Here is a 17,181-nt window from a genome sequence, read left to right on the forward strand (position 1 = left end):
AGATTTACTTGTGTATGCATGTATTTATAGAGAGCTAGGGTCAGATTCTTGTCTCTGATTTGACCTTCTGAACAGTTGGGTAAATCCAGCAGCATCCGCTGAAACTCAGATGGATTCACATCAGTAACAGAGAACCGAATCTGGCTCATCGCTGTTAACCTCATTAAAAAGTTCAGCTGATATTATATACCACAAGACTGCAGCAGAACCCAAGACTGAATTATAATCTTATTAATCAGTACAGGTGTGTATATTTCTTCACCGTCATTTTCTTCCTACCGTCATCATCACCATTTATAAGAAATATAAACTTTTTCAACTCTTTCTGTTAAAGAATAATATTTGAAACATCAACTTCACGAAAATGTTAATGCAAAAAGAGTAGGATTTTAGGACCAGATTTTTAAAGGTATTTAGGTGCCCAACTCCCAAGGAAATACCTTGAAAAATCTGGGCCTCTGAGCCTATGACTAAACTACCAATTCATTTAAAACTCAACAGCAGCTGTTGACTGAAAAATAATGTTGTGGCCAGACTGTCGATCAATTTGAGCTCTGTTAAGTTACGCTAGCTGAGGATCTGGCCCAATAACTAACCATAGCTTGAAACAATAATAAAAGAATAACTGAAAACCTAAGTGCTCCCCAAGTACGCGGCCAGAATAGTCAGTTTGGTCAATGCCAAATGAGCATTCAGCTTCCAAAGGAACAGTGAAACATCCATGATTAATTACTTTGTGCCTCTTTTTTTCATTTGAATTTGAATCCGACCTCCTTTCTTGCATAAGATGAGATACCATATCTATCATTACCAATGAAGAAAAGCTATAGAGCTTTAATAAATGCTATTCTTTTTAGGACTACAGCATAACAATACATTTCAGATGAGGCGTACACAGATCATTCTGTTGGCCCTTTTAAAATTTAAATAGCTAAAATGTGCAACAAAGCCCTGTTGTAAAGATGAATGGTGTGCACAGTTTCCATTTGGATAATGTATTCAATCAGTAAATGTTGCACTTGGGAATGGTATCTTTTTGTTACTTGTCCATCCCCTACTCTCATCATTAAGAAATTAAAATATGGATGGCCTTATCATTTAGGACCTCATCCAAAGTCTACTGAAGTCAATGGGAGTCTTTCCAATTATTGCAATATGCTTTGGACCAGGCCCCTAGTACACTGCAAAAGCTCTTCTCTCTTTAGAGCGTGGACTTAAAGCCCCCTTGATATTTGAACTCATAGTTGACATTTCATTATAACGTCCATTGATTCCTATTTGATTATTGTTGCAGACAGCCATGCTCATGACTGAAAAGGTGATTAGGAAATTAACATAATTACATTCTTCAAGCCAAAATGGAGTTCCATTCCAAAATGCTAAAGGAAAGTGGCAAAAGACAAAGGAAAACCTTTAAAAATTTAAAAATGCTTTAGGATAAGAAAGGAGACAAAAATAGCACTGATAATGCAAGGGGCCCTGCCACCTTAGCTATGGAGAATGACTATCATCATCCAAGATCAGGAGAGGGCCAGTGACTACCAGTCCTATAAATTTGACTTCAGCTATGGAGGAAAATGTTAGAAACAACAATGAGACAGGACAGGGCGAGGTATGGAAAGTTGTGGTCCGATTTTAAGTATAGGCTTCACATAAAGAAGAGCATGAGTAAGTGCTTCGGAATGAAGGAACAAGCGGGAGTTGACGGGATGAAGCTATGAATGTATGTGGACTTTAGGAAAGCTCTTGCTGCAGTGCAATGCAGCAGTCTGATCTGCAAGGCCAATAAGTAAGAAACGGAAGGTTGTCAAACTTGGGGGCGCTTTGGGATGGTAGTTAGGGATGAAAGGAAGGTGGCTACAGATGGACGAGTGCTTTGCTGAGCTACAGTTTTGACAATTTATGGCTAGAGGAGCTCTAGACTTTGCTCAAGAGTAGGCGTGCCAGCTCTAGTGTCCCCAGTGGGGTCTGCATTTCAGCCGTGGGTGAAGTAATGAGTCTTGTACATAACGGTCTATTCTTAGTGTAGATCCAGAATCACTCTACACATCTGTGGAGTTACACCAATGAGAATCTGGAGGGACTGAGTGGGAGGTATCTAGTCCGCTGTCTTTGGAGCAGCTCATAAATCTTTAAGAGGAAAGATGCTTTATGAAAGTAATATTGGTATCATCACTTGTGTTACACTGCTGGTAAGGTGTTCCTTTAAAAAGGTTTTCGTTTAAGATAAAGTAGAGACAGACACAAAGAATGTTGGTGATCTCTCTAGCGAATAAAGTGTCTAGCCGTGTACTCCCGCGTGGCCAACAATTCACTGATCTGAATGGGAATTGTGCCCAGGCAAATACTGCAGCATCAGGCCCAAAGGGAATCAGTTACAAAATACAGAAATAAGGCCCCAACGCAGCAAAGCACTTAAGCACATGCTTAATTTTAGCATACTCTTAGTCCACAGGATTTAAAGATGTGCTTGAAGTTAATAATGTGCTTAAGTGTTTTGTTAAATCCGGGATTAAATGATCAAGGCGCAACAATTTCAAATAATATGACAGAGAAGTAAGGCAGAAATTCAACAGAAAATATTTAGTGGGGTACAACTGCTAAATAAGAGATGTGCGCTAAACTAAATAGCTGCACAACTTCTTCGTTCTCTGAAATATCTTACGTTCCTGGGCTCATGAGAGAAACGATTAACAAATTGTAAAAGAAAATTCCCAGTCCTAACTTGGTTCTGTAAGAATCTGACCCTGCTCCCACTGAAATGAATGGCAAACTTCCCATTGTCCTCCATGGCACAAGATCCGACCCTAAATGATGTTTTAATTAAAAATGAGCCATAGTCCTAGTTACTATGCATTGGCTGCACCTTATCAGTAAAAATAAAAGAGTCTATTAAAAATGGTCATCTTTTTTTATAGAGAGAGATTTTATTTTCTAAAGGCTGGTCTACGCAGTTTTATACCACTTTACCTGTATTGGTGAAGAAATTCTTAAAGAGGTACAACCCCTTAGTGTGGATGCAGTTATACTAGTATAAAGGTGTTTCTATTGATATAGCGCAGTTTTTCTCAAACTGGGGTCGTCTCTTGTGCGGGGAAAGCCCCTGGCAGGCCGGGCCGGTTTGTTTACCAGCCCCGTCCGCAGTTCCGGCCGATCGCGGCTCCCACTGGCCACGGTTCGCCGCTGCAGGCCAATGGGTGCTGCTGGAAGCGGCAGCCAGTATGTCCCTTGGCCCACGCTGCTTCCAGCAGCTCCCATTGGCCCAGAGCAGCGAACCGCAGCCATTGGGAGCCGCGATCGGCCAGACCTGCAGACGGGGCAGGTAAACAAACCGGCCCGGCCCGCCAGGGGCTTTCCCTACACAAGTGGCAACCCCAGTTTGAGAAACACTGATATAGTGGATTCCCCTAAATTTAGATATAGTTAAAGCAGCACAATAGCTGCATGGAGACCAGGCTTAATTTGCCTTAACAATTCAGTGTTACAGCTGGATCCAAAGCTCATTTAAGTCAGTGGGAGACTTTCCATTGACTTCGGAAAGTTTTGGATCAAGTCCTTACTGCTTAAACCTACAGCTGCCTATTGACTCTCAGTTTTAGGGAAGCTGCTCTGAAAAAAAAAATCAGTTCTTTTTCTCATTAAAGAGAAAGTCCTCAGGGTGATATTTTCGAGAGGACTCAGCATCAGACTAGCTCTGCCCCCACTGAAATTAATGGTAAAACTCCCTAAGGCAACCGCCTTAGGCTAATACTAAGCACTTTTGAAAAACCCACCCTTCTCTTCGCTCCAGTTTACACGGTAAGTTAAATAATATTGATCTGATTTCTTCACGCTGCTAGGCCCCTACAGTTCTTGTTGAGTTCGATGGAAGCTGCAAAAAGTGTTCAGCGCCTTTGAAAAATCTGGCCATCTATTTCTTTCTTTTTTTTTTTTTTTTGGATGTGTGTCCGTCATCCCTTTACAAACTGATTCTCCTGAGTCATCTAAGTCATTGAACACACAGGGAATGTCCTCCTGGCTGACCTCTGTCTGCACTATGCAGAGGTACCAAAAAAAAAATGCTTCATTCTAATTTTCACAGCCTTCATCTCTTGGCAATGGGATGGGACATTGTGGAACTCTATTTTGGCAGCTGTGTCTTTTAAAGGTGGACGGCAAGAGTCCCTTGAAACTCCAGAAATGATGCTCCCTTGTCTCTGAATAAATAATAAGACCATCTGTCTGCATAGCAATGCTCATATTTTACCCCCCCCCCTCTTTGGTTTAGAGCCGCTGATGTTTTGTGTTCTGAAGAAATTCCTTCTCCTAATGTTACAAAGAGGTTGCCAAATATTTGGGACCAGGCAGGGGGCGAGATTGCCCCTTACCCCCCACGCACACTTCTACTGCAGCATCTTCTTCCTTCTCAGTTAATGCAATTGATCTTAGGAGTCTGGGGTTTCTTTAAAGACACGCAGTGCTACTGAAAGATTTTCCAGCCATGTTTTTCTAGCACCTGGCAAAGTATTTTGAAATACGATTCGGGCACAAAGAGACAGTAAAAGCCGCTGGTGGGACACTGCGGAAGGGTGTTAGAACCAGTTTGTGGACTTCAAGAATAACTCAGCCCGGGACCGGATTCCTGACCCTCTTCAGAAAGGCAACACTTTTGTTTCTCTCTTCCCCTTCTCCTCTCTCTCCTAACTCCTTTTGCCTTTCCTGTTCTCCTTCTTTTGCTCGTTTTTACTCCTTGTCTCTCCCTGGATCAGTGTGTTCCCCGCTAAGCACACTGCGGTCTCGTTCTCCCCTCCCTGGCAGTCACACATATCCCGTGGCCCCTGAACAGACTTGCTGGACTCCCGGCTCTTGCCAGGAAGGGGCTTCAGTCATGTCATTCCACCCTGCCAACCGCAGCTCCCGGCCAGAGTCACGGTGCCAGTGAAAGATGAAACTGCTGCCACGTCAGCACTGAAGTTTGAACCACATTTTCTGCCTCTGGCACTGGCCAGCAGGAAAAAATTACAGTGCTTAATTTGTAATGAAAGAGATGCCCAGGCTCAATTAGGTTCAGGGGCTCAAGCAATTTTTTTACTTTTATAACTGAGCTGGCAAGCCCAGAGATGCAGGGGCTATGAACTGCCACCCAGAGGTGCTGGGGGGGCAGGGAGGGAGTATGAACTGCCAAGCCCAGAGGTGACAAGAGCTCGGCCCTGCTGGCACAAATTAAGCCCTGGAAAATTACCTTCCCTGCAAGGCACTGGTAAAGCAGCGCTCTCCCCCAACCCCTTTGGTAGGTACATTTCCAAGCCTTGCCTGCTCTGCGTAAAACCAGGTGGAGCATGGTCAGCCTGGAGGGGAGAGCAAACCCATCCTCTTCATGCCAGTGTCACCCACCCAGTGCAGGCAGCAGACAGAACCCAGCCAGCACATGGGCAATTTCCTGCCAGATCCTGCATTTGTCCAAAGGCTGGAGCAAGCCCAGGGTAAGACGGGGAGGGGGCTCTCCCTACCTCCTAGCAGCGCTCTTTGATCTCCCACATCTCCAGGGTAGCCTGCCCAGTGCTGGGTTTACAATAGCGTCAGTGATGCCATGGAGCCGGGCCCATGCTCAGAAGGGACCCTGGCCTTCTCTGCTTCCACTACACCCCAAGGCCCTGCCAGCCCGCTGGGTCCTCCTCCACTTGCTTCTCTTGGTCTGCCCACTGGCCAAGGGTTCCTCTTCACCCCCTGGCCCCACGTGCCAGCTTCTCTCTGCCTCCTGGCCAGATCCCAGTGCACCTCCAGCTCCAGGCAGTCTCTGCTTTCCACCACCTGGGGGGCCCCACCTGTCTCCCTGGAGCTGAGCTGCCCAGGACTGGTGCAGAAGCCTGGCCAGTCTCAGCCAATTGGGGAAGGGCAGTGTGGGGGGCTTGGCTGGACCCCTCCACGCACGTGGGTTCTGAGAGAGCCCAGCCGGGACAGGCCCTGGCCTGGCTGATTGCGCCACTCCTGAGGGGCCAGGGCGATTCCCCGCCCTGGGACCAGCCCTGGCTGTGCTGCCGGCCGGGAGGCAGGGCATGCGGAGTCGGTCTCTGGAGGGCCTGGGCGGGTGGGGGGGGGGGAAGAAGGGGAGAGGGTCCTGGGCTGTGAGGGAGCCGGAAAGATCTCTGTGAGTGGAGGTTCTGTGTGGGGTGTTGGGCAGTTGTGGTGATGTGCAGGGCGCTGTGCATTTGTGGCACGGTCGGAGAGGACGCTGGGCATAGCGAGTCTGTGGGGGCTCTGGTCATAGGGAATCGGGGGGGGGTGTATTCCAGTGTTGGGCAGCATGGGCCCACCCCGGAGGGGAAGGGGCACGCTGACAGCACAGGGCCGGGCGGGCCATTGTGCATCTGGCAACTGCCGGTTTGTAAATAGTGCCCTTGCACTGGGCTGGGCAGAGCAGGGCCGCCCCTGCCATGCCATGCCCCCGGCCGGCCTCTCACTCCGGGGACCGACCCCCCCCCCCCCGCGCCATACCCCCAGGGGGCTCACAGATATGTTTGGCGCCGGGCCCACAAAAGGTGAATCCAGCCCTGAGCCTGCCTGGCAGACGCAAGTGACACTGAAGAGGCTGGTAAGCGTGATGCGGGGTGAATGTGGGATCAAGGGCGCTGGAAGTGTGTGTGTGTGTGTGTGTGTGTGTGTGTGTGTTGAGAGCCATTGAACCAAATTGCAACCCCTGTATATGGTGGGAACCCCTTCAAGCCAGGGGGTGCAGCAGCCCCCCTAGTTCCAGCCCCTGTGCATGGGATGGTGGCTTTCTCCTGGGGGCCCCGCTCAGCCAGTCTCTGGCGCTCCTCCAGCCCCCCCAGGAGATTGCCTCCACCGCTGCAGGAGCCAAGGCAACGTGACGTGCAGCAACTCGCCCGGGTTTTCCGAGTAGCCCGGGGGCAGAGAGAGAGAGAGAGACGCTCCCCCGAGCGTGCCCTTAAAAACGTGACCGCCCCCGCCCCCTGCCTCGGGCGCCACTGCAGAGCCCCCACCCCGCCCACGCGCCGGGAGCCCAGCCGGCCGCGCGCCGCGCTCCTGCCCGCCCCGGGAAGCGGCCGGGAAATGGGGCAGCCGCGCGCCAGGAGCTCGCCTCTGACGCAGCAACGCAAGAGAGCGGGCGGGACGTGCCGCGGGAGCGCAGCCCTATGAAGTTGAACCAGCGTTGCACACCCGGTCCTTTCTCCTACCCTGCGGAGACCTCCCCTTGCTCACCGCCCCCCCCACCCCCTGCAAAGTTACTCACTTCCCTTGCAACGGGCCTGGGCTCTGCCCCCAGGAAATGGCACGGTTTGGGCTGCAGCCGCGCCAATGCCCGGGCAGTCCAGCAAATGGGTTACATAAGCCGGCACGCTCTGCTAGCAGAGCTCTGCAGTGCCCAGGCACCGGGGCACAGGCTGCAGGCTTGGACTCCCCCTCCCCCCTCCTTTGGTGGGGTGTTAATTCATAGTTCAATGGGCGCCCTCGCCTGGGTTGGGTTTCGAACAAGACAAGGGATCTGCCCCCGCGCACGGGCGAGGGAGCGACTCTGGCTTAGGACACACAAGGGCCCAAGGGCACATCCGCGAACCACAACTACTGCCCGGTCCCCGGTTCGAGCCCCGGATTAGCAATTAACGCCGTTCAGTGCAGGAGTGCACCGAGGACAAGCGAGCAGCCCGGAGTCACACGCGTGGGCGCGCACACTCGTGTTATGGGGCCCCCGGGCACGGCTCGGCAGGCATGCCCCTGGGTGGAGAGGAAGGCAGGTACTGCTGGATTCAGAAAGGGGGCGTGGGGTGGCGAAGGGGGTGGAGGAAGGGAACTGGCGAGCAATTGATTTGGGCAAACGGCTCAGTTGCCGGGCTGCTGGCGGCAGAGGAAGATATAAGTAAGATCCGGACGGGCGCATTCCCCCCTCCCCAAAGCCTGCTGCTGTAGAGGTGGGTGTGAAAGGGCGAGTGAGGCAGGGGGGCGCCGCCCCCCCAGCACTTTGCAACGTATGTCACAGGGACGCTGCTCCCTTTGCCCCCCGGCTCTGCCCCGGTGGTCCCCCGCCAGCGCCGCTGTCCCAGGTGCTGAGCGGCACAGCGCGGACTCTGCCGCTCTCCGAGGTGCTGAACCGGGCTCGGCCTCTGCGGGCGAGCGCCGCTGTCCCAGGTGCTGACCCAGCCGCTGCTGCAATGTGCACAGGGCAGCCGAGCGGAGATGGAGGCTGCTGACCCCAGGGAAAGAGGCGCAACCTCCTTATTCCCCAAAGCCGGGGAGGGAGGGGGGGAATAATGCAACTGCTATTTGTTCTCAGCTCCATTGCCCCTTGGGTGGAAAGGCGCCACGATCAATCCCAGGAAAACAGGGCTTTATAAATAGCTTCCCCCCTCCCCGCCCCCTTCCGCGGGCAGAAATAACCTGATGTGGAGGTTACCGCTCTCCTCCCAGCCTGCAGCAGCCCTGCCTGCCCCGTGCCCGGGGCTCTAGGCAGGGGACAAAGGGCTCTGTCCAGGCGCGCTCCCTTACCTTGGCTTCTGCAGAGTCCGGTGCAGGCAGCCCGGCGGCGGGTTCTCAGCCCCTGGGCTGCGGCTGCGGCTGGGAGGGAAGGACAGTCGCTCCTGACCTCCCCAAGCCTCCTTCTTCAATGGAACGGGAGCTGTGCCCTCATCAAAGATGGCCGTCCCTTCCCACGTCAGCAGCTTTTAATAGACATCTATCAGGGGGTGGGGGGAGGAGGGGGGGAGAGTAGTCTGTGGGAGCCTGAGTCGTCAGATGCTGCTACTGCACTGCAATCCTTTGCATTTCCCCTCCAGTTAATAACAGAGAAAACTGGCCCCAGAATTAGCTCAGGAACCATGTGATGGGCTGTGATCATCCATGTGCAGCATGCAGCCGCTGGTTTTCTGTGTGTGTGTGTGTGTGTGTGTGTGTGTGTGTGTGCGGGGGCGGGGGGGGACAACTGCTGACCGAAGCTTTGCTTTAATCTTTTTTTTTTTTTGATGGGGAGGGCAGAGAAAGAATGCAGTAGTGGTTTGTTTTCGCCAAAGGGGTGGTCCGAAGAGGGTATCCCTGTGAAGTCTCTGGTACTCCATATATGGCCAGTCTACGTTGGTTGCTATCTTTGTATGTGATTTCTTCGTCGTCTTCTTTTTTTTTTCTCCAGAGCATCATGTCAGGGGGTCTTTGTGTAGTAATCTGATCATTTCCCCCCCTCAAAGCAAAACCAACCAAATAAGCAGATTTAAAGACACACGACAGAGTTGATCGTTTGGGGGAAAACATCATCAATTAAAACAAACCCACCCCCAGCAGGGATAAAAATGGTTAATCCGTTCCAAGAGAAACAAGGTCTTATTTATTATTAATTAATGGAACGATCATTTCAGAGCACATCCTATTTGGAACAACTCTCTTAGTTAATTTGAATTTTAAAAGTGGAAATCAAAATGCACAGAAGAGTGCTTTGGTTTCATACAAAATGTTGGCTGTTTTTAAATAAAGTGCTAGGGTCTCCCTCATGCCATCGACTATAGCGCCAATTTTATTCTATACAGATTGATATGATTTCTTATGGACCCATCCAGACCTAAAATTAAAACAAATATAAGACAAGAGGCTTCATTAATTTCCCAGCTTCAGACATTCTTGTAACCAGAAACGATTTGGTAACTGCTCAGTGCACACATTAAATCCTGACACTCAATTCACAGGCTTTTTTTTAATAAAGTGTGGATATTGTTGAGTCAAAATGCAATTCCCAGATTAGGGATAATTCTAGCCTAATCAAATTCATCTGGCGTGGCAGGGAAAACCCGGAGAGAGATTAAATGCTATGCAGCTGTATTTGCATCTCCTATTATGGTTGTCTGGTGGAGTGAGTGGGAGAGAACAGAGAAATGCGGGTGATTTCTCCTCCCATGCTCTGTTGTGCCCCACAGAAAAACGTGATTGTCGATCGTGCCTGGCAATCACAGCAGCTCCTACCCCCTCGCACAAAAATATGTCCTCGTTTAAATAAGACATCAAAAGTTTGCTAATTATACCACAAAGAATTTCTCAGACAAGAGGGGCTCTCTGATACATGACAGTATCTAATAGTCTATGCACACGAAAGACTCAGGAAAGGAAACAACCGGTCAGGTTTAAGGTTTGTAAGAATATTATATAAATATATTATGGCTGTGTAGATCTCATGTATCCAGTTAAAATATTTGGGAAAATATCCCCTTTAAAACTAATTAATAAGAAGATTTATTAACAGCAATGCCAATTTTGAAAAGCAAGCCATTTTCCATCCAGCTCGTGTTTGTATTACCATTATCCATTGTTTTGATTAGGTAAAGATTCCGGATGTCTAGATAAAATCTAGAATGTCAAAAATCCAGAGTCTGCAGATACATTTATTATGGTTTGTAAATTATCAATACAAATCTAAAGTAAAAAAAAATTAAACAGTCTATTAGACAGGCTCTTTGAAATGAAATTTGATTTCCAATAGAGCAATGCTAATCATTATGAATAATACACAATAATTAACAATAAAGAGGTGAAACAAAAGGCAAGTTTGCTTTGCTTAGGTCAGTAGCACTGCAAAATCCTGGTTGGTTTTGGATTCATTCCAAAGAATGCCTTTGAGGAGCATTGCAGCCCATTAGAATTAAACCCTGGATGAATTTGGTCCATTATAACAAAAGTTGGGGGAGGGGTGTGGAAACGGTGCTGATGGCAACATAAAATTCAGTTTTAGAAAAACTAAAAATGTCCAACAGCAGACTTGATGACATAGGGGAAAGGAAGGGGAAATCCATGCAAAAAGTGCGATGTCACAGATGGGGAATATCATTATGCAGACAAAAACATTACTAACAAGGTCAATTGTAAGAAAATTGGATTGGGATATAAAATGTGCTTTCAAGCCCCACTGTACCACACACATATTTTAATAAAACAAAGTGAGACCAAATGATTAAATAGACCATGAACAATGACCAGTAGTCCTAATGAGAGTAACTATCTATCTTGTGTTTATGTCTAAAGTTATATGGGTAAGGGAAATGTTATATGTTGTTTACAAAGGTGGAATAATCTGTTCTGAGAGATACAAGGAGGCAGCCTTTTGCAGCCAAGCACTAACTAAGCAAATTTTAGCTGATTCAGGAGCACTCTTCTGATACTTGGTTTTCAAAAAAACGAACAAGTGGCTGCATACCAGTTTATCACGTTGTTATGATCATACTTAAACATTCCTTTAATAGTAAGTATGAGAACGGATGGAAACAAGGCCTAAAAACAAGGTAGCAGGAGAGACAGAAGATAAGAACCGAAATTTGGTCTAAGAATGATTCAGCTCCCTCATCGTTATTCAGGAAAATATTCAACAAGCTGAACCGTTAGAACATGCAGGCACAATCCATGAGTAATGAGAAAATGAACATGCTTTGCTGGATGCAAATGTACATTCTATCAACAGGATTCCTACGTTATTGTCAGTGAGTCTACTGAGGATATTGAATGCAGAACCTGTAGCACACTGATAGTGTGAAAACCACTTTTGTTTCATACATAACACAAAGCTTTCATACATCACTCAAGAAATCAGAAAGATTTCTGGTTTTAGATAGTGAAAGTTATCCAGCTAGTAAAAAAACAAATAATCTCTCTCCTCATCTGCAGCCTCCAAAAATGCTTGTGTGCTGCAAGGATATGCTGGGTAGAATTTTTAACAAGGAGGTTTTATATTTTGTGCATATATATATATTATATTTTTGTGTATATATATATATATATATATATATATACACCAGTGCTCATAAGACCTGATCCAGAGCCCACTGATAGATGCCCAAATTTTCCAAGCCTAGGAATTTTTGAAATGCCTTAAACAAATATCCTGTTTATTGATTTATTGATTTGCGCTTGAAAATATATAGGCGGGTAATAGAGTCTCCTGACTTACTTGCCAAGAGAGAGACCCGGTTTTTCTCCTTTGGAATGTGAATTTTCACAGAGTATTTGAATGTTTGAAGACACACAGGCTACCAGTTTCCAAACCTGGGTGCATAAAATTAGGCATCTAAATACATATTTTGGCACCTATATGGAAGTGACCTACTTTTCAGAGCTGCTAAGCTGTCAGTGTTCTGAAAATTGAGCCATTTTTATTTAGGTACTCAGATACTGCCTTAGGTGTTTAACCTTATACATCCAAATTTGAACATTTTGCCTATACCGAGTAATGTTTGTGAAAAAGTAGCCATTCAACTCCCCTTATTTTTAACTGTCTCATCAATATGATGAACCACTGACATTTGTTTTGTGCTTGATTATTAGAGGAGCTGAGCATTACCATGGGAGATGTGAGTGATCAGTACATCTCAGGATCAAGACCTTTATGTCCACTTTATAGCCGCATTGTATCTTACACTGAATTTGGCTGAGACACATAAATGAGAGAGGCAACTACCTACTCCAGGCTGCATTTGATTAAATTTTCAGCCCTGACTAGATCCGAGCTGCATTGTTTTTACACCTTCAGGATATACAGATATAGAACAACATAGTAAAACCATATTTTTAAAGAGTGAATCTGTGATTCAACCCAGCTCATTTGCATACCCAAGATTCAATTCAACTTTATTCGGTGAAGATATAAACAGAGATTTAAAATGAAAATTCTAACGTATAGTGTGATCTAATGCCCAATGAAATCAGTGGAGAGATTTCCATTGACTTCGCTGGACACTAGCTAAAGAGAGGAAGGACACTCTAGTAGCTAGGGCACTAGCTTAGGACTTGGGAGACCCTGCTTCAAGTCCTTGCTCTGCCATGGACTTCTTGTGTGGCCTTGGGCAAGTCACTTAGCCTCTTGGTGCCTCAGACCTCAATCTGTAAAATGCACTGCCCTCCCTCCCAGAGGTGTTGTGAGAGTACATTAAAGATTGTGAGGAGTTCAGATACTATGGTAATGAGGCCTACATAAATCCCTAAAATAGACATAAGAACATAACATAAAAACATAAGAAGGCCGTACTGGGTCAGACCAAAGGTCCATCTAGCCCAGTATCCTGTCTAGTGGCCAATGCCAGGTGCCCCAGAGGGAGTGAACCTAACAGGCAATGATCAAGTGATCTCTCTCCTGCCATCCATCTCCACCCTCTGACAGACAGAGTCTAAGGACACCATTCCTTACCCGTCCTGGCTAATAGCCATTAATGGACTTAACCACCATGAATTTATCCAGTTCTCTTTTAAACTCTGTTCTAGTCCTAGCCTTCACAACCTCCTCAGGCAAGGAGTTCCACAAGTTGACTGTGCGCTGCGTGAAGAAGAACTTCCTTTTATTTGTTTTAAACCTGCTGCCTATTAATTTCATTTGATGACCCCTAGTTCTTGTATTATGGGAATAAGTAAATAACTTTTCCTTATCCACTTTCTCCACATCACTCATGATTTTATATATCTCTATCATATCCCCCCCTTAGTCTCCTCTTTTCCAAGCTGAAGAGTCCTAGCCTATTTAATCTCTCCTCATATGGGACCCGTTCCAAACCCTTAATCATTTTAGTTGCCCTTTTCTGAACCTTTTCTAGTGCTAGTATATCTTTTTTGAGATGAGGAGACCACATCTGTACGCAGTATTCGAGATGAGGGCATACCATTGATTTATATAAGGGCAATAATATATTCTCAGTTTTATTCTCTATCCCCTTTTTAATGATTCCTAACATCCTGTTTGCTTTTTTGACCGCCTCTGCACACTGCGTGGACATTTTCAGAGAACTATCCACGATGACTCCAAGATCTTTTTCCTGACTTGTTGTAGCTAAATTAGCCCCCATCATATTGTATGTATAGTTGGGGTTATTTTTTCCAATGTGCATTACTTTACATTTATCCAAATTAAATTTCATTTGCCATTTTGTTGCCCAATCACTTAGTTCAGTGAGATCTTTTTGAAGTTCTTCACAGTCTGCTTTGGACTTAACTATCTTTAGCAGTTTAGTATCATCTGCAAACTTTGCCACCTCACTGTTTACCCCTTTCTCCAGATCATTTATGAATAAGTTGAATAGGATCGGTCCGAGGACTGACCCTTGGGGAACACCACTAGTTACCCCTCTCCATTCTGAGAATTTACCATTTATTCCTACCCTTTGTTCCCTCTCTTTTAACCAGTTCTCAATCCATGAAAGGACCTTCCCTTTTATCCCATGGCAGCTTAATTTACATAAGAGCCTTTGGTGAGGGACCTTGTCAAAGGCTTTCTGGAAATCTAAGTACACTATGTCCACTGGATCCCCCTTGTCCACATGGTTGTTGACCCCTTCAAAGAATTCTAATAGATTAGTAAGACACGATTTCCCTTTACAGAAACCATGTTGACTATTGCTCAACAGTTTATGTTTTTCTATGTGTCGGACAATTTTATTCTTAACTATTGTTTCGACTAATTTGCCTGGTACAGATGTTAGACTTACCGGTCTGTAATTGCCCGGATCACCTCTAGAGCCCTTTTTAAATATTGGCGTTACATTAGCTAACTTCCAGTCATTGGGTACAGAAGCCGATTTAAAGGACAGGTTACAAACCTTAGACAGCTAGTTCTGGTCCCTAGTCTTGCCATCCTTTCTCAGGTAAAGCTTTCAAAGACTTCCATGGGAGATATGTGCTCAAATGAACTGTAGGATGAGGACCTTAACTACAACACCACTGCGAAGATAATTTCAATATGGAAGACTATAGACGAGAGTGACAGGGTGGGTGAGGCAGTATCTTTTATTATAGGCGAGAGTGGTATTAGTTCACAAATGGCAAAATTTGCTTGTGGTGTGGAGGGAAGGTCAGCACAAACTCCTCAGCTCCCGGGCCTCACAAAGCTGTTCCATGGGGGTTCCCTTGGCAAGGCAATTACACCAAGCCCGTGGCACAGGTAACTTGTCCAACTAGCATGAATAGCGGGTGGGGGGGAGAGGGGATGCTGTGTGGCAACCCTGGGTTGGGAATGGATTTCACACCCCCAATTACTCTGCACTCACCCTGCACAGGGTCTGGATACATGGGCTCACTGCAGACTGCAGGCTCTCACTCAGAGAGTAAACCTTTGTAATGAAGGATTGCTGGTTGAATATTTACCAATGAAATCAGTGCATAGTGGCAGATCTAATTTAGATCTTTCCAATGATGATAAACTTCAGCATCAGTTATTCAACATTTCTTAAATGCAAATAAACACATAAAGGAGAAATGACCATAATGCAATCAAAGCAATGCTGGTGCACCATCAAGACAAATAATAAACTACTCATTCATTACTAACATCAAAAGTGGGCTTGTGACAGATCCCACTAGCTATTCAGGGAATGATATATATCAAATATAGCATCAGAGACACTGATAAATAAGGAAAGGCAACATTGCTCTCTATTTCTCTATGCTTTATTTAAGAAGAACTTGTGGAAAGAAGTGTGTGTGTGTGTGTGTGTGTGTGTGTGTGTGTAAGAGAGAGAGAGAGAGGTTTAAAAATCTACCATTTACAATAAAAGAAATAATAATTTGTTATAAATTCTTCTCCTTTTACATATGGGGCTTTCACATGGGGCAACATTTTCCAAAGCACCCAAGTGACTTAGGCACTTAAGTCCCATTGACAGTCAACAGGATTTAGGCTCCTAAGTCGATAGGTGCTTTAAAAATGCTTACCCATAATCAGTAACCAACTTTCGATGATGGAGCAGGAAGGCCCCAAGCTTAACAAACAGACCTTCAAAGGCTGGAATTTCCAATAAGCAGAAACCTAGAGAGGTGATGGTGGGCTATTATTGTGAATCAATTTCATCATGGATTTCCTAGGGAATATAAAATGGGCAATGAAACGAAAATCTTATTTCACGTGCCTAAACTGAGTAATCACGTGGCCATATGACTGTAACCCTTGCCTTGCGTCATACCGCTCCTTTACCATTTGTCACTGTTAAGAACTAATGTAAAGGCTGCACAAAGGGAGCCATTTGCATTTGCACAATAATGTTTACTGGCCTTACAAGACCCAGGAACTATATTACATATTCTTGGCTGCCATCTACTGGAACGTTCTCTCTAAATTAACTATTTACATATATACAGCACTCCTGTAACAGTCACCCTGACTGGCTGTGTCAGAACTAGAATGTAGATTGTGAGCTCCCTGGGAAAGAGGCCATGTCCTTCCATGCTTTTTCAAAAGCATCATAAATTAACTTAATAAATAATAATCCATTTCTACTGCAGAACTGTAATATTTTAGTGCTTTCCATAAGAGACAGTGCTGTATCTCAGAGGAAGCAACTTTAATATAAATACCAATTAAAATCAGCTGTGATTTGTAAAACATCATGGAAATGTGCAAGACCTGAACATTTCTTCATTGTGATAGCCCCTTAAAGTGGGATTTACAAAAGCAGTCTGTGTTGACTTGACTTCCATTGACTTCAATGGGAATTGTACCTCTCATGCACGAATAAATAATAATAACACCTAGCTCCTATATAGAACTTTTCATCACACTATAACCTCTAGCTCTTGGAGTGGCTTTGGGTACTCACCCCAAATATGATGGGTCAATTTAACTATGGAATAAGTGAATGCAAGTCCAATTGACTTCAGTGGAAGTTGTACCACCTGAGGTCATATCTGAATTTGATCTCATGTATCTACAGAAAAGTGAATTTCTGGAGGCAGGAGATGTTTAACATGACCGAATAAAAAGATATTCCTAGAGTTGATGTCATAGAGTCTGCCAACTTGCATTTTTACATAGGTGAAAATAAAATCTTGCATCGTGCTGGTTTGAAAATAGTTAATTATGTGTTCGAGTACAATGCTAACTAATGAGACTACTTATCCAATGACTGTATCCTGATTCATACCTCAGCAGCAGATAAAACTATCCCTTGGATTTATTCTGTGGTCAATCTGGTTGAATATGCAAATCTCCACTTTCTGATTGGCTTATCCAAAGTAAATAATCATTTTCCATGCCTCTAGACTCATTTCCCCTGGGGAATACTAACTTTTAAAAAGCTGATGATGACATTCATTCACATAGAGGGTCAGATTCTGACTCAATTGACTTCAGTAGAGTTATTGTGCATTTGCACTGCTCTAACTGAGATCAGAATGGAGCTAAACAACAACCGAGGAGCTGGCTCCTTCTAAATACTTTTGGCGATTGATAGTGTACTACAAATA

At 45.6% G+C, this 17,181-nt stretch overlaps 1 protein-coding gene across 2 annotated transcripts in view; it reads right to left on the bottom strand.

Moving 5' to 3' along the window:
* SNAP25 (synaptosome associated protein 25) overlaps positions 1-9,084 on the bottom strand; it is a 99,737-nt gene extending 90,653 nt beyond the window's left edge. The window contains exon 1 of one of the 2 annotated variants that reach the window (XM_005287406.5): positions 8,482-9,084. The gene's annotated coding sequence lies outside the window, so the exon portion shown is untranslated. The remainder of the gene's footprint in view (positions 1-8,481) is intronic. The other variant, XM_005287407.5, reaches the window with a different exon arrangement.
* Positions 9,085-17,181: the final 8,097 nt, after the last annotated feature.

This window comes from Chrysemys picta, chromosome 3 (genome assembly GCF_011386835.1).
Source record: "Chrysemys picta bellii isolate R12L10 chromosome 3, ASM1138683v2, whole genome shotgun sequence".
NCBI classification, from domain to species: Eukaryota; Metazoa; Chordata; order Testudines; family Emydidae; genus Chrysemys; species Chrysemys picta.